The sequence below is a fragment of the Salmo salar genome, chromosome ssa23 (genome assembly GCF_905237065.1).
Source record: "Salmo salar chromosome ssa23, Ssal_v3.1, whole genome shotgun sequence".
NCBI lineage: Eukaryota > Metazoa > Chordata > Actinopteri > Salmoniformes > Salmonidae > Salmo > Salmo salar.
In genome coordinates this window covers 7,811,099-7,823,882 of record NC_059464.1, presented here as the reverse complement: position 1 = coordinate 7,823,882, position 12,784 = coordinate 7,811,099, and positions in this window count along the sequence as shown.

The window sequence follows — 12,784 nt, the reverse complement described above, 5'->3', positions numbered from 1 at the left end:
TTATGAAGCCAAGATCAAAGATATAAAGAATGATGGAAAAAGTACTTTAATTGAAATTATGGGCAGAAAGACAAATTCAACTTCATCTTTCATCAAATCAGATGGCTTAATCATCACAAAACCATTTGATGTTGCCAATTATTTTAATGATTATTTCATTGGCAAAGTGGGCAAATTTAGGCAGGAAATGCCCACAACAAACAGTGAGCAATTATATTCATAAAGTTAGTGTGGGAGAAGTGGAATGATTATTGTTAACGATCAATAATGACAAACCTCCTGGCATTGACAACTTAGATGGAAAGCTACTGAGGATGGTAGCTGACTCTATAGCCACTCCTATCTGTCAAATTTTTTATCTGAGCCTAGAGGAAAGTCTTTGTCCTCTGGCCTGGAGGGAAGCCAAAGTAATTCCGCTACACAAGAGGGGTAAAGCGGCCTTTACTGGTAATAACAGACATATAAGCTTGCTGCCAGCTCTTAGCAAACAGTTGGAAAAAATTGTGTGTTGACCAAATACAATGCCATTTCTCTGTAAAAATTTAACAACAGACTTTCAGCATGCTTATAGAGAAGGGCACTCAACATGTACTGCACTGACACAAATGACTGATGATTGGTTGAAAGAAATTGATAATAAGAAGATTGTGGGAGCTGTACTCTACTGTACTGTTAGATTTCAGTGCAGCCAAAGTAATGGGACCATTATTGACCATAACCTGTTGTTAAAAAGACTTAAGTGCTATGGCTTTTCAACCTCTGCCATATCGTGGTTTCAGAGCTACCTATCTAATAGAACTCAAAGGGTTTTCTTTAATGGAAGAGTTTCTAATGTCAAACATGTAAAGTGTGGTGTACTGCTTGGCAGCTCTCTAGGCCCTCTACTCTTTTAGAGTTTTACCAAAGACCTGCCACTGACATTAAACAAAGCATGTGTCCATGTATGCTGTTGATTAAACCATATACGCATCTGCATCCACAGCTAATGAAGTCACTGAAACCCTTAACAAGGAGTTGCAGTCTGTTTTGGAATGGTTGGCCAGTAATAAACTGGTCCTAAACATATCTAAAACAAAGAGCATTGTATTTGGTACAAATCATTCCTTACGTGCTAGACCTCAGCTGAATCTGGTAATGAATGGTGTGGCTGTTGAACAAGTTGAGGAGACTAAATAACTTGGTGTCACCTTAGATTGTGAACTGTCATGGTCAAAACATATAGATTCAATGGTTGCAAAGATGGGGAGAGGTCTAGCCATAATAAAGAGATGGTCTGCTTTTTTGGCACCACACTCCAAAAAGCAAGTTCTGCAGGCTCTAGTTTTGTCTAATCTTGATTATTGTCCAGTCATGTGGTCCAGTGCTGCAAGGAAAGACCTAGTTAAGCTGCAGCTGGCCCAGAACAGAGCGGCATGTTTTGCTCTTAATTGTAATCAGAGGGCCTATATAAATACTACGCATGCCAGTCTTTCTTGGCTAAGAGTTGAGGAGAGACTGACTGCATCACTTCTTCTTTTTATAACAAACATTAATGTGTTGAAAATCTAAAATTGTTGACATAGCCAACTTACACACAGCTCTAACTTATCCCACCAGACATGCCACCAGGGGTATTTTCATAGATCCCAAATCCAGAACAAATTCAAGAAAATGTACAGTATTACATAGAGCCTTTATTGCATGGAACTCCCTTCCATCTCATATTGCTCAAGTAAACAGCAAACCTGGTTTCAAAAAAACAGATAAAGTAACACCTTTCGGCACAACGCCTCTCCCCTATTTGGCCTAGATAGTTTGTGTGTATGCATTGATATGTAGGCTACATGTGCCTTTTTAAAAATGTATGTAGTTTTGTCCTTGAGCTGTTCTTGTCTAATGATGTTCTGTATTATGTTATTCTGTATTATGTTTCATGTTTTGTTTGGACCCCAGGAAGAGTAGCTGCTTCTTTTGCAACAGCTAATGGGGATCCTAATAAAATCCCAAATACCAAATCTTGAAGCAAGTGGAGACAGCAGACTGGGATAGGGAGAGATTGAATAGCCAGCTGGTCTGCACATGCTCTGAGGATGCGGCTAGAGAAGCTTAAATGTCTTACTCATGTCGGAAGGACAGTCCACAGTCCTTGGTAGGGGGCCGCGTCGGTGGCACTGTGTTATCCTTAAAGCGGGCAAAGAAGGTGCTTAGCTTGTCCGGAAGGAAGACATGCCTGGTTTTCCCTTTGTAGTCCGCGATTGTCTATAGACACTGCCACATATGCGTTGTGTCTGAGCCGTTGAATTGCGACTCCACTTTGTCTCTGTACTGATGTTTTTCCTGTTTGATTGCTTTATTGAGGGAATAACTACACTGTTTGCATTCGGCCATATTCCCAATCAGCTTGCCATGGTTAAATGTGGTGGTTCACGCTTTCAGTTTTCCGCGAATGCTGCCATCTATACATGGTTTCTGGTTTGGGTAGGTTTAATAGTCACAGAGGGTACAACATCTCCTATACACTTCCTGATGAACTCAGTCACCGTATTCATGTATTCACCAATGTTATTCTCAGAGGCTACCCGGAACATATCCCAGTCTGCATTATCAAAACAATCTTGAAGCATGGATTCCGATTGGTCAGACCAGCATTGAATAAACCTTAGAATGGGTACTTCCTGTTTGAGTTTCTGCCTATAGGAAGGGAAGAGCAAAATGGAGTCATGATCAGATTTGCTGAAGGGCGGGAGGGGGAGGGCCTTGTAGGGATTTAGAAAAATTGAGTAGCAGTGGTCCAGTGTTTTTATTACAGACAATTTATTAGTCAATGTGTTGGTAGAACTTCAGTAGCTTTTTCCTCAAATTTGCTTTGTTAAAATCCCCAGGCACAATAAATGCAGCCTCAGGATATGTGGTTTCCAGTTTGCATAAAGTCCAGTGTCGTTCTTTGAGGGCCGTCGTGGTATCGGCTTGAGGGAGAATATACACGGCTGTAACTTTAACTGAAGAGAGTTCTCTTGGGAGGTAATACGGTCTGCATTTGACTTTGAGGTATTCTAGGTCTGGTGAACAAAAGAACTTGAGTTTCTGTATGTTATCACAATCACACCATGAGTAGTTAATCATGAAAACATACACCCCGCCTTTCTTTTTCCGGAGTGTTATTTATTTCTCTCTGCGCGATGTACTGAGAACCCAGCTGGCTGTATGGACAGGGACAGTATATCCCAAGAGAGGCATGTTTCCGTGAAACAGAGTATGTCACAATCCCTGATGTCTCTCTGGAAGGAGATCCTTGCCCTGAGCTCATTTACTTTATTATCCAGAGACAGAACATTAGCGGGTAATATACTTAGAAGCAGTGGATGGTGTGCACTCCTCCTGAGTCGGACTAGAAGTCCACTCCGAATACCTCTTCTCTGCCGGCTGTGTTTTGGAGCAGCCTCTGGAATATGTTCAATTGCCCTGGGTGTACGAACAAAGGATCCAATTCGACAAAGTCGTATTCCTGGTCATTACCATCGCTCTGATATCCAAAAGTTATTTCCAGCTGTATGTAATAACACAAAAAACATTTTTGGGCTAATAATGTAAGAAATAACACACAAAAAAACAAATACTGCAAAGTTGCTAAAGAGCTAAAAGCAGAGCTGCCATATCTTTCCGGTTGTATGTAATAACACACAAAAAATCTGGGCTAATAATGTAAGAAATAACACACAAAAAAAGAAAATACTGCAAAGTTGCTAAGGAGCTAGAAGCAGAGCTGCCATATCTGTCGGCGTCATCTTAACATAAGATTGACTTGAGAGAAAATACCTTATTTAGAGGCTGGGTTAGGGGCATGGAGGAAACTGGTAAAAAAAAAAGAAGTATTTCCTGATGAAGATAAGGTGAAGGAGAAGATGAAGTCGAAAAAGTTTCTGCGCTCCGTATTTTCCAATAGCCGCCCTTTCCCTATTCCATGTCCCCATCACCGGTGTTCCCATGCAGTAATATGGCCCATTTGTCCTGGCTGGTGGTCCTGTCACCTTGTCATCGGCCAAGGGTATCCCAGGATGTCCTTCTTTCCCCTCCGCTTGTCATGCTGGGCGCCTGGTTATGGTTATGTGTATGTGTGTGTGTGGCAGACAATGGTTATTGCGTGTGGAGATGGGATCTACCAAGATGAGGGACTGAAAACCCAATCTGCTGTCATTTTGATACAGCGCAGGGCTCTTTGCATTCATATCTTAACCCCCACACATTCTGCTGAGGTGTGAGAGGGGAATACACACACAAACACACATATATATACACACACACATCCACACACACAAAAACGCATGCAAGCACATACACACACAGATGGACACATACTGCCGAGGTGCATAAAGTTAATAGCCAGCCAGCGCCAAACAGGGATGTGGAAAAAGGGGTTGCAGGAAAAAGAGAGAGAGATAAGTGTAAAATAAATGGGTGAATGGAGACAAAGGAACAGATGCGGAATTGTCCCCTTTTGTCCTGTGGACATCTTTTCTATCACCATTCTGACTGGTACCTATCTGGCCATAACAGCACACATATTAGAAACAGACCTTGACATGAGAGACAATATATGATGATGATGATGATGATGTCAATGATGATGATGATGATGATGGGGACAAAAACGATGATGGTTGTGGATATGATGGCTTACATCTCTCCCCGCGAGGCTGTAAATCGCATGCAGTAAAATTACTCAAGTAAAAGTGAAAGTCACCCAGTAAAATACTACTTGAGTAAAAGTCTAAAAGTATTTGATTTTAAATATACTTACGTTTCAAAAGGAAATGTAATTAAACATATATACTTAAGTATCAAAAGTAAAAGTATAAATTATTTCAAATTCCTTATCCTCTCTGGGCTAGGCGGGACGAATTCGTCCCACCTACGCAACAGCCAGTCTAATCCAGTGGCACGATTTTCAAATACCTTAGAAATGCTATTACTTCAATTTCTCAAACATATGACTATTTTACAGCATTTTAAAGACAAGACTCTCGTTAATCTAACCACACTGTCCGATTTCAAAAAGGCTTTACAACGAAAGCGAAACATTAGATTATGTCAGCAGAGTACCCAGCCAGAAATAATCAGACACCCATTTTTCAAGCTAGCATATAATGTCACAAAAACCCAGAAGACAGCTAAATGCAGCACTAACCTTTGATGATCTTCATCAGATGACAACCCTAGGACATTATGTTATACAATACATGCATGTTTTGTTCAATCAAGTTCATATTTATATCAAAAACCAGCTTTTTACATTAGCATGTGACGTTCAGAACTAGCATACCCCCCGCAAACCTCCGGTGAATTTACTAAATTACTCACGATAAACGTTCACAAAAAACATAACAATTATTTTAAGAATTATAGATACAGAACTCCTCTATACACTCGATATGTCCGATTTTAAAATAGCTTTTCGGTGAAAGCACATTTTGCAATATTCTCAGTAGATAGCCCAGCCATCACGGCTAGCCATTTAGACACCGACCAAGTTTAGCCCTGACCAAAGTCAGATTTACTATTACAAAAGTTTGATTACCTTTTGTTGTCTTCGTCAGAATGCACTCCCAGGACTGCTACTTCAATAACAAATGTTGGTTTGGTCCAAAATAATCCATCGTTATATCCGAATAGCGGCGTTTTGTTCGTGCGTTCAAGACACTATCCGAAATGGTAAATCAGGGTCGCGAGCATGGCGCAATTCGTGACAAAAAAAATCTAAATATTCTATTACCGTACTTCGAACCATGTCAACCGCTGTTTAAAATCCATTTTTATGCAATTTTTCTCGTAAAATAGCGATAATATTCCGACCGGGAATCTCATTTTAGGTAAACAGAGGAAAGAAAACAAAGCATTCTGTCGACGCGGGCACGAGCCTGAGTCTCACAGTACTGTAACCAGCCACTACCCAAACGCGCTACTTTGTTTCAGCCAGAGCCTGCAAAGCCACGATTCAGCTTTTTGCCGCCTTCTGAGAGCCCATGTGAGCCGTAGGAAGTGTCACGTTATAGCAGAGATCCTTTGTAATGGATAGAGATGGCAAAGAAGTTCAAGAAATGGTCAGACAGGGTACTTCCTGTACAGAATCTTCTCAGGTTTTGACCTGCCATTTGAGTTCTGTTATACTCACAGACACCATTCAAACAGTTTTAGAAACTTTGGAGTGTTTTCTATCCAAAGTCAATAATTATATGCATATTCTAGTTAATGGGCAGGAGTAGTAACCAGATTAAATCGGGTACGTTTTTTATCCAGACGTGTCAATACTGCCCCCTAGCCCTAACAGGTTAACTTAGGCAAACCAGACATCAATATTTTCTTGTTTTTTTTTATTTACAGATAGTCAGGGTCACACTCCAACACTCAGACATCATTTACAAATGAAGTTAGTCTGCCAAATCAGAGGCAGTAGGGGTGAGCAGGGATGTTCTCTTGATAAGTGTGTGAATTGGACCATTTTCCTGTCCTGCTAAGCATTCAAAATGTAAAGAGTACTTTTGGGTGTCAGGGAAAATGTATGGAGTAAAAAGTACATTATTTTCTTTCGGAATGTAGTAGTGTAAAAGCAAAAGTTGTCAAAATATAAATAGTAAAGTAAAGTACAGATACCCCAAAAACTACTTAAGTAGTACTTTAAAGTATTATTATTTAAGTACTATCACCACTGATCGCGTGGCAGAGAGCCCCAGTGATTGGCTGGAGCTTTCTTTCTGATCCCACAATGCACATTGATTGAGGTGCAATAGATCCATCGGCCCCCTCCTCCACCCCTCCTCCATCTCATCATGCCCCCAATTCTATAAACTCCAATCAAGGTGAGTGAGTGTGACAGGACTACCCTGTAAAAAAATGACCCATTGGCTTAACCTAAAAAAATGGGGTCAAACTGGTTCTTAAAACGAAATATATGATTCAATGCCAACAGTTAGGAGCGAGGTGTGGGCTGGGCTTGGCCCGCTACAGTGGTGCTCGTCACTACCGTGGTGCTTAAATAGCTTAAACAATTCCGGCCCGATGAACTTGGCCCTCTCCATATTCATCCATTAGTCCAGCTCGAGAAAGCACAACATTTGAATGGGTCTCTTTAGGAGACTTTCAATGGCATTCTGATGCTACATGAGCGTATCTTACCATCTCTTCCTGTGAACACCTCTTCCATACATCCCATCTTCCATGTAAACTCAGCATAAAAAGAAACGTCCTCTCACTGTCAACTGCGTTTATTTTCAGCAAAGTTAACGTGTAAATATTTGTATGAACATAACAAGATTCAACAACTGAGACATAAACTGAACAGGTTCCACAGACATGTGACTAACAGAAATTGAATAATGTGTCCCTGAACAAAGGGTGGGTCAAAATGAAAAGTAACAGTCAGTATCTGGTGTGGCCACCAGCTGCATTAAGTACTGCAGGGCATCTCCTCCTCATGGACTGCACCCAATTTGCCAGTTCTTGCTGTGAGATGTTACCCCACTCTTCCACCAAGGCACCTGCAAGTTCCCGGACATTTCTGGGGGGAATGGCCCTAGCCCTCACCCTCTGATCCAACAGATCCCAGACGTGCTCAATGGGATTGAGATCTGGGCTCCTCGCTGGCCTTGGCAGAACACTGACATTCCTGTCTTGCAGGATATCACACACAGAATGAGCAGTATGGCTGGTGGCACTGTCATGCTGGTGGGTCATGTCAGGATGAGCCTGCAGGAAGGGTACCACATGAGGGAGGAGGATATCTTCCCTATAACGCAATGGCAACAAGCTCAGTCCGATGATGCTGTGACACAGCGCCCCATGACGGACCCTCCACCTCTAAACCGATCCCGCTCCAGAGGTCAGGCCTCGGTGTAATGCTCATTCCTTCGACAATAAACGCGAATCCGACTATCACTCCTGGTGAGACAAAACCGCGACTCATCAGTGAAGAGCACTTTTTGCCAGTCCTGTCGATCAGCTGTCCATCGTTTCCCTGTAGTGCTGTCTTAGGTGTCTCACAGTACGGACATTGCAATATATTGCCCTGGCCACATCTGCAGTCCTCATGCCTCCTTGCAGCATGCCTAAGGCATGTTCATGCAGATGAGCAGGGACCCATGCCTAAGGCACTTTCATGCAGATGAGCAGGGACCCTGGGCATCTTTCTTTTGGTGTTTTTCAGAGTCAGTAGAAAGGCCTCTTTAATGTCCTAAGTTGTCATAACTGTGACCTTAATTGCCTACCGTCTGTAAGCTGTTAGTGTCTTAACGACAGTTCCACAGGTGCATGTTCATTAATTGTTTATGGTTCATTCAACAAGCATGGGAAACAGTGTTTAAACCCTTTACAATGAAGATCTGTGAAGTTATTTGGATTTTTACGAATTATCTTTGAAAGACATGGTCCTGAAAAAGGGACGTTTCTTTTTTTGCTGAGTTTATGATGTTGGATTTTGTCTTTGTGCACAAGTGCAACATCTCCAACCTGGAGCGCAACTTCTCTTGTAACTGGGTTTGTGTGATCAGGGTGTAACGCCCTGGCCATAGAGAGGGGTTTTTTGTTCTTTATTTTGGTTAGGCCAGGGTGTTACATTGGGTGGGCGTTCTATGTGCATTTTTCTATGTTGGTTTGTTTCATTGATTTTGGCCGTGTGGCTTCCAATCAGGCACAGCTGTAGAGTGTTGTTGCTGATTGGGAGTCACACATAAGTGCCTGTTTTTCCGTTGGGGTTTTGTGGGTAATTGTTTCTGTTAGTGTTTTGCACCTGACAGGACTGTTTGGCTGTCGGTTTTCTTATTTTTGTATGGTGTTCTTTCGTCTATTAAATATTCAATGATGAACACTAACTCCGCTGCACCTTGGTCTACTCTCTCTCACGACAGCCGTTACACAGGGCTATAACCAGGGTTTGAGTTTTAGTGATTCCCAGGTAATGTTATGAAAGTTGAAGCTCATTTCCTGTATTTCTATATAATAAAATGTTTTACACAAACACAATCTTTACAACGTTATGTCCTCAATGTCCTCAATCCCTTCACCTTCTTTTGTTATAACATCTTTGGTCTGACAGACATTTACGTGACAACCAGAATGCATTGCATGATGTCAACAAACATGGCGCCACACATAGCTGACAATTATTTTAGCATTAGCTCATCATAATCAGTGCAACCTTCAAAAAAGTTTTTTTCCACACATCATATGTGTCAATTGGAATCTATGCAAGAATCTGAATGCATGATTTGTCACCAGTACTTGAAAACATGTGAATAACACAGTAAATACTTTATGCGTAAAAGGCACATGACAGCCCGCTTGGAGTTTGCCGAAAGACACCTAAAGGACACTGACCATGAGAAACAAGATTCTCTGGTCTGATGAAAACAAGATTGAACTTTGGCCTGAATGCCAAGCATCACGTCTGGAGGAAACCTGGCACCATCCCTACGGTGAAGCATGGTGCTGGCAGCATCATGCTGTGGGGATCTTTTTCAGCGGCAGGGACTGGGACACTAGTCAGGATCGAGGGAAAGATGAAAATAGCAAAGTACAGAGAGATCCTTGATGGAAAACTGCTGCAGAGCACTCAGGACCTCAGACTGGGTTGAAGGTTCACCTTCCAACAGGACAACAACCCTAAACACACAGCCAAGACAAAGCAGGAGTGGCTTTGCGACAAGTCACTTTTTTTTTTTATATACATTTGCAAAGATTTCTAAAAACCTGTTTTTACTTTACTTTGTCATTATGGGATATTGTGTGTAAAAACAATTGAATACATTTTAGAATAAGGCTGTAATGTAACAAAATGTGGAAAAAGTCAAGGAGTCTAAATACTTTCCATATGCACTGTATAAAAAGGGTATGTGTGAACACTTGCAATTTCTTTCAACATGGAGCAGGATAGACAACAAGGGAGAGGAAGAAATCAAAGAGCTCGTGGAAAAGAGACCTGTCAGAGAGGTCAGCATGGGCCCCATCAGAGGTCAATGAGGTGGGCATGGGCCTCATCAAAGAGGTCAAAGAGCTGAGCAAGGCCCTGTCAAAGAGGTGGAAATGGGCCCCGTTAAAGATGTGGAAATGGGCCCTGTCAAAGAGGTGGACATCAGAGAGAGGGAGGCAGGGATTAGTTCACAGAACTGTTGAGTCTAATGAAGTCCGGGCCATTGTCGTTGACCATGTGGTAAACAGAGGCCTTACCATGTCAGAGGCTGCCAGATTAGTTCACCCCAATCTGAAAAGATCAACCGTCAATTCGATCATGACAACATTTTGCCATGAAAACAGCTAAGTCTGCAGGATATGCACTATGCTTTACCATTACATTTACAGTAAATTACATATTATAATTCATGTAAATTCACAAAACATGTAAAGTATTCTTACTGTGTGATCTGTTGACAGTATACTCTGTTCTACCCTTAGAATTGACAGAATGGTTGTGACCGTGGCCGTGTGCTGATCGACCAGCAGGAGTGGACAGTGGTGGAAATGGTGAGGGCCAGGAATAACATACGGCTGTCCGTAATGAAGCAGGGCATTGAGGAGAATGATGACACCTTTGCCAATGTGGCATTCATCAGCCTACCAACAATTGCCCGCCTTTTGAAGAGGCACCAGGTATCTATAAAACACATTTACCATGTGCCTTTTGAGAGAAACAACAACCGGGGGAAACAACTGTTACTGTTTGAAGCACATATTGGAACTATACTGTAAAAATAACTAACCAGATTATATTTTTAGAGGGTGATGGTGCATGATGTTGCTGTGCACCAACAAAAATATCTTTGTTGATGAAGCGGGCTTCAACCTGGCCAAAACTCGGCGTCGTGGGTGGAACTTCATCGGCCAATGGTCGACCGTCCAAGTGCCTGGACAACGTGGGGATAACATCTCCCGGTGCGCAGCTATCTCTGAAGATGGTGTGGTAGGATATAGGCCATAATTTGGATCTTACAACGCTGCACACCTCATTGTGTTTCTTAATGAAATTGAACTGGCCTGTCAAGTTGAAGAGGTCACATATGTCATTGTGTGGGACAATGACAGGTTCCACCATGCAAAGGTGGGTCAGGCATGGTTTCGGGCCCATCCCCGATTCATGATCCTATACCTGCCCCTTACTCTCTTTTCCTCAATTCTATTGAGGATTGTTTTTCAGCATGGAGTTTGAAGGTGTACGATCGCGATCCCCATGAGCGTGCCAACCTCCTTCTGGCCATGGATGAGGCATGTAAAGACATCAATGAAGACCAATGACAAGCTTGGATTCCCCATGCCAAAAGGTTTTTCCTGCGGTGCATGAACAATGAAGACATTCACTGTGATGTGGATGAGAATTTATGGCCAAATCTTCAAGACAGGCTTGATGCAAATTAATGCGTGCTAAACGTTACGATTTATTTTCATTTATTTAATTTGTTTCATTTCATTTATTCTATTTGATTACAGACAGTACACCTATTTTGAAATTATATTTGAAAAATAAAATGTTTTTTTTAGCATGAATGATTTTAGAGGATGTCTTCATTGATCAAACCTTTGATTACACATTGGATAGATATGATGAAAATAATAGATTTTCTGTACATTTTGTTGGGTAATGTAAGTGTATTGCCACAGTACTGTACATTTTACTTTCAACACCCCTAAGGGTGATTTTAAACCCGTGTCTTGCATTGTTTGCTATTGGATTAGAAGGATTAACGACTAAATTGAAAAGATAGCATTATGTTGCATTTTGTTATTAAACCAATGTTCTCATTACATTTCACAATAAGCATATATTTGGAATCAATGGTTGTCGGGTGAGAGATGTTTACAATCCAACTGAATGAACAATGACAGGTTTGTGAGAGTATCACATACTTGTGAAAATAGAACCAAAGCAATAAAAAAAACTGTAAACAAATTCTCTGAAAATTGTATTAGTATAAAATAATATTTCCCCATTTTTTTTTGCATACTATATATATATACCTCAGTATTTCTTTTATACAGACATTATTTATCTTTATCAAGGGTGTCAATCATTTCGGACCCCGGTATATATATGTGTGTGTGTGTGTGTGTGTGTGTGTGTGTGTGTGTGTGTGTGTGTGTGTGTGTGTGTGTGTGTGTGTGTGTGTGTGTGTGTGTGTGTGTGTGTGTGTGTGTGTGTAACCATGCTTATGCATCTGTGGGGAGCTGAAACAGTGAATGCAATAAAATCAGTTATAGATAAAGAAGCATATTACATCTGTGGGACTCCATTTAGAGGGACAGTATAATTCATGACTTTCCCAATGAGATAACCTCAGATCTTTGAACGAGTAATGTTATAAATCAAAATGAATTGCATCGGGATAACATCAATAGACAGGCATGATTTAATTTATGTGCATTCCAATGCATTTTGGGGGATTTCCGAGTTGCCATATCTAATGCAAATGAAACAATAAAAAACAACACAAGGAAATAGAGGAAAAATAATGACTATTTTTATTGCAATGTGTTCCTGTTGTGTTCGTATGACTGTGTGTGTGTTAGGGAGGGGGAATACATGTATTCATGTATGTCTAAGTGTGTCGTTCTTGTGTCAGTGTGTCGTTATTGTGTGTGTGTGAGCACGTGTATTCATATACACTGCTCCAAAAAATAAAGGGAACACTAAAATAACACATCCTAGATCTGAATGAATGAAATAATCTTAGTAAATACTTTTTTCTTTACATAGTTGAATGTGGTGACAACAAAATCACACCAAAATAATCAATGGAAATCCAATTTATCAACCAATGGAGGTCTG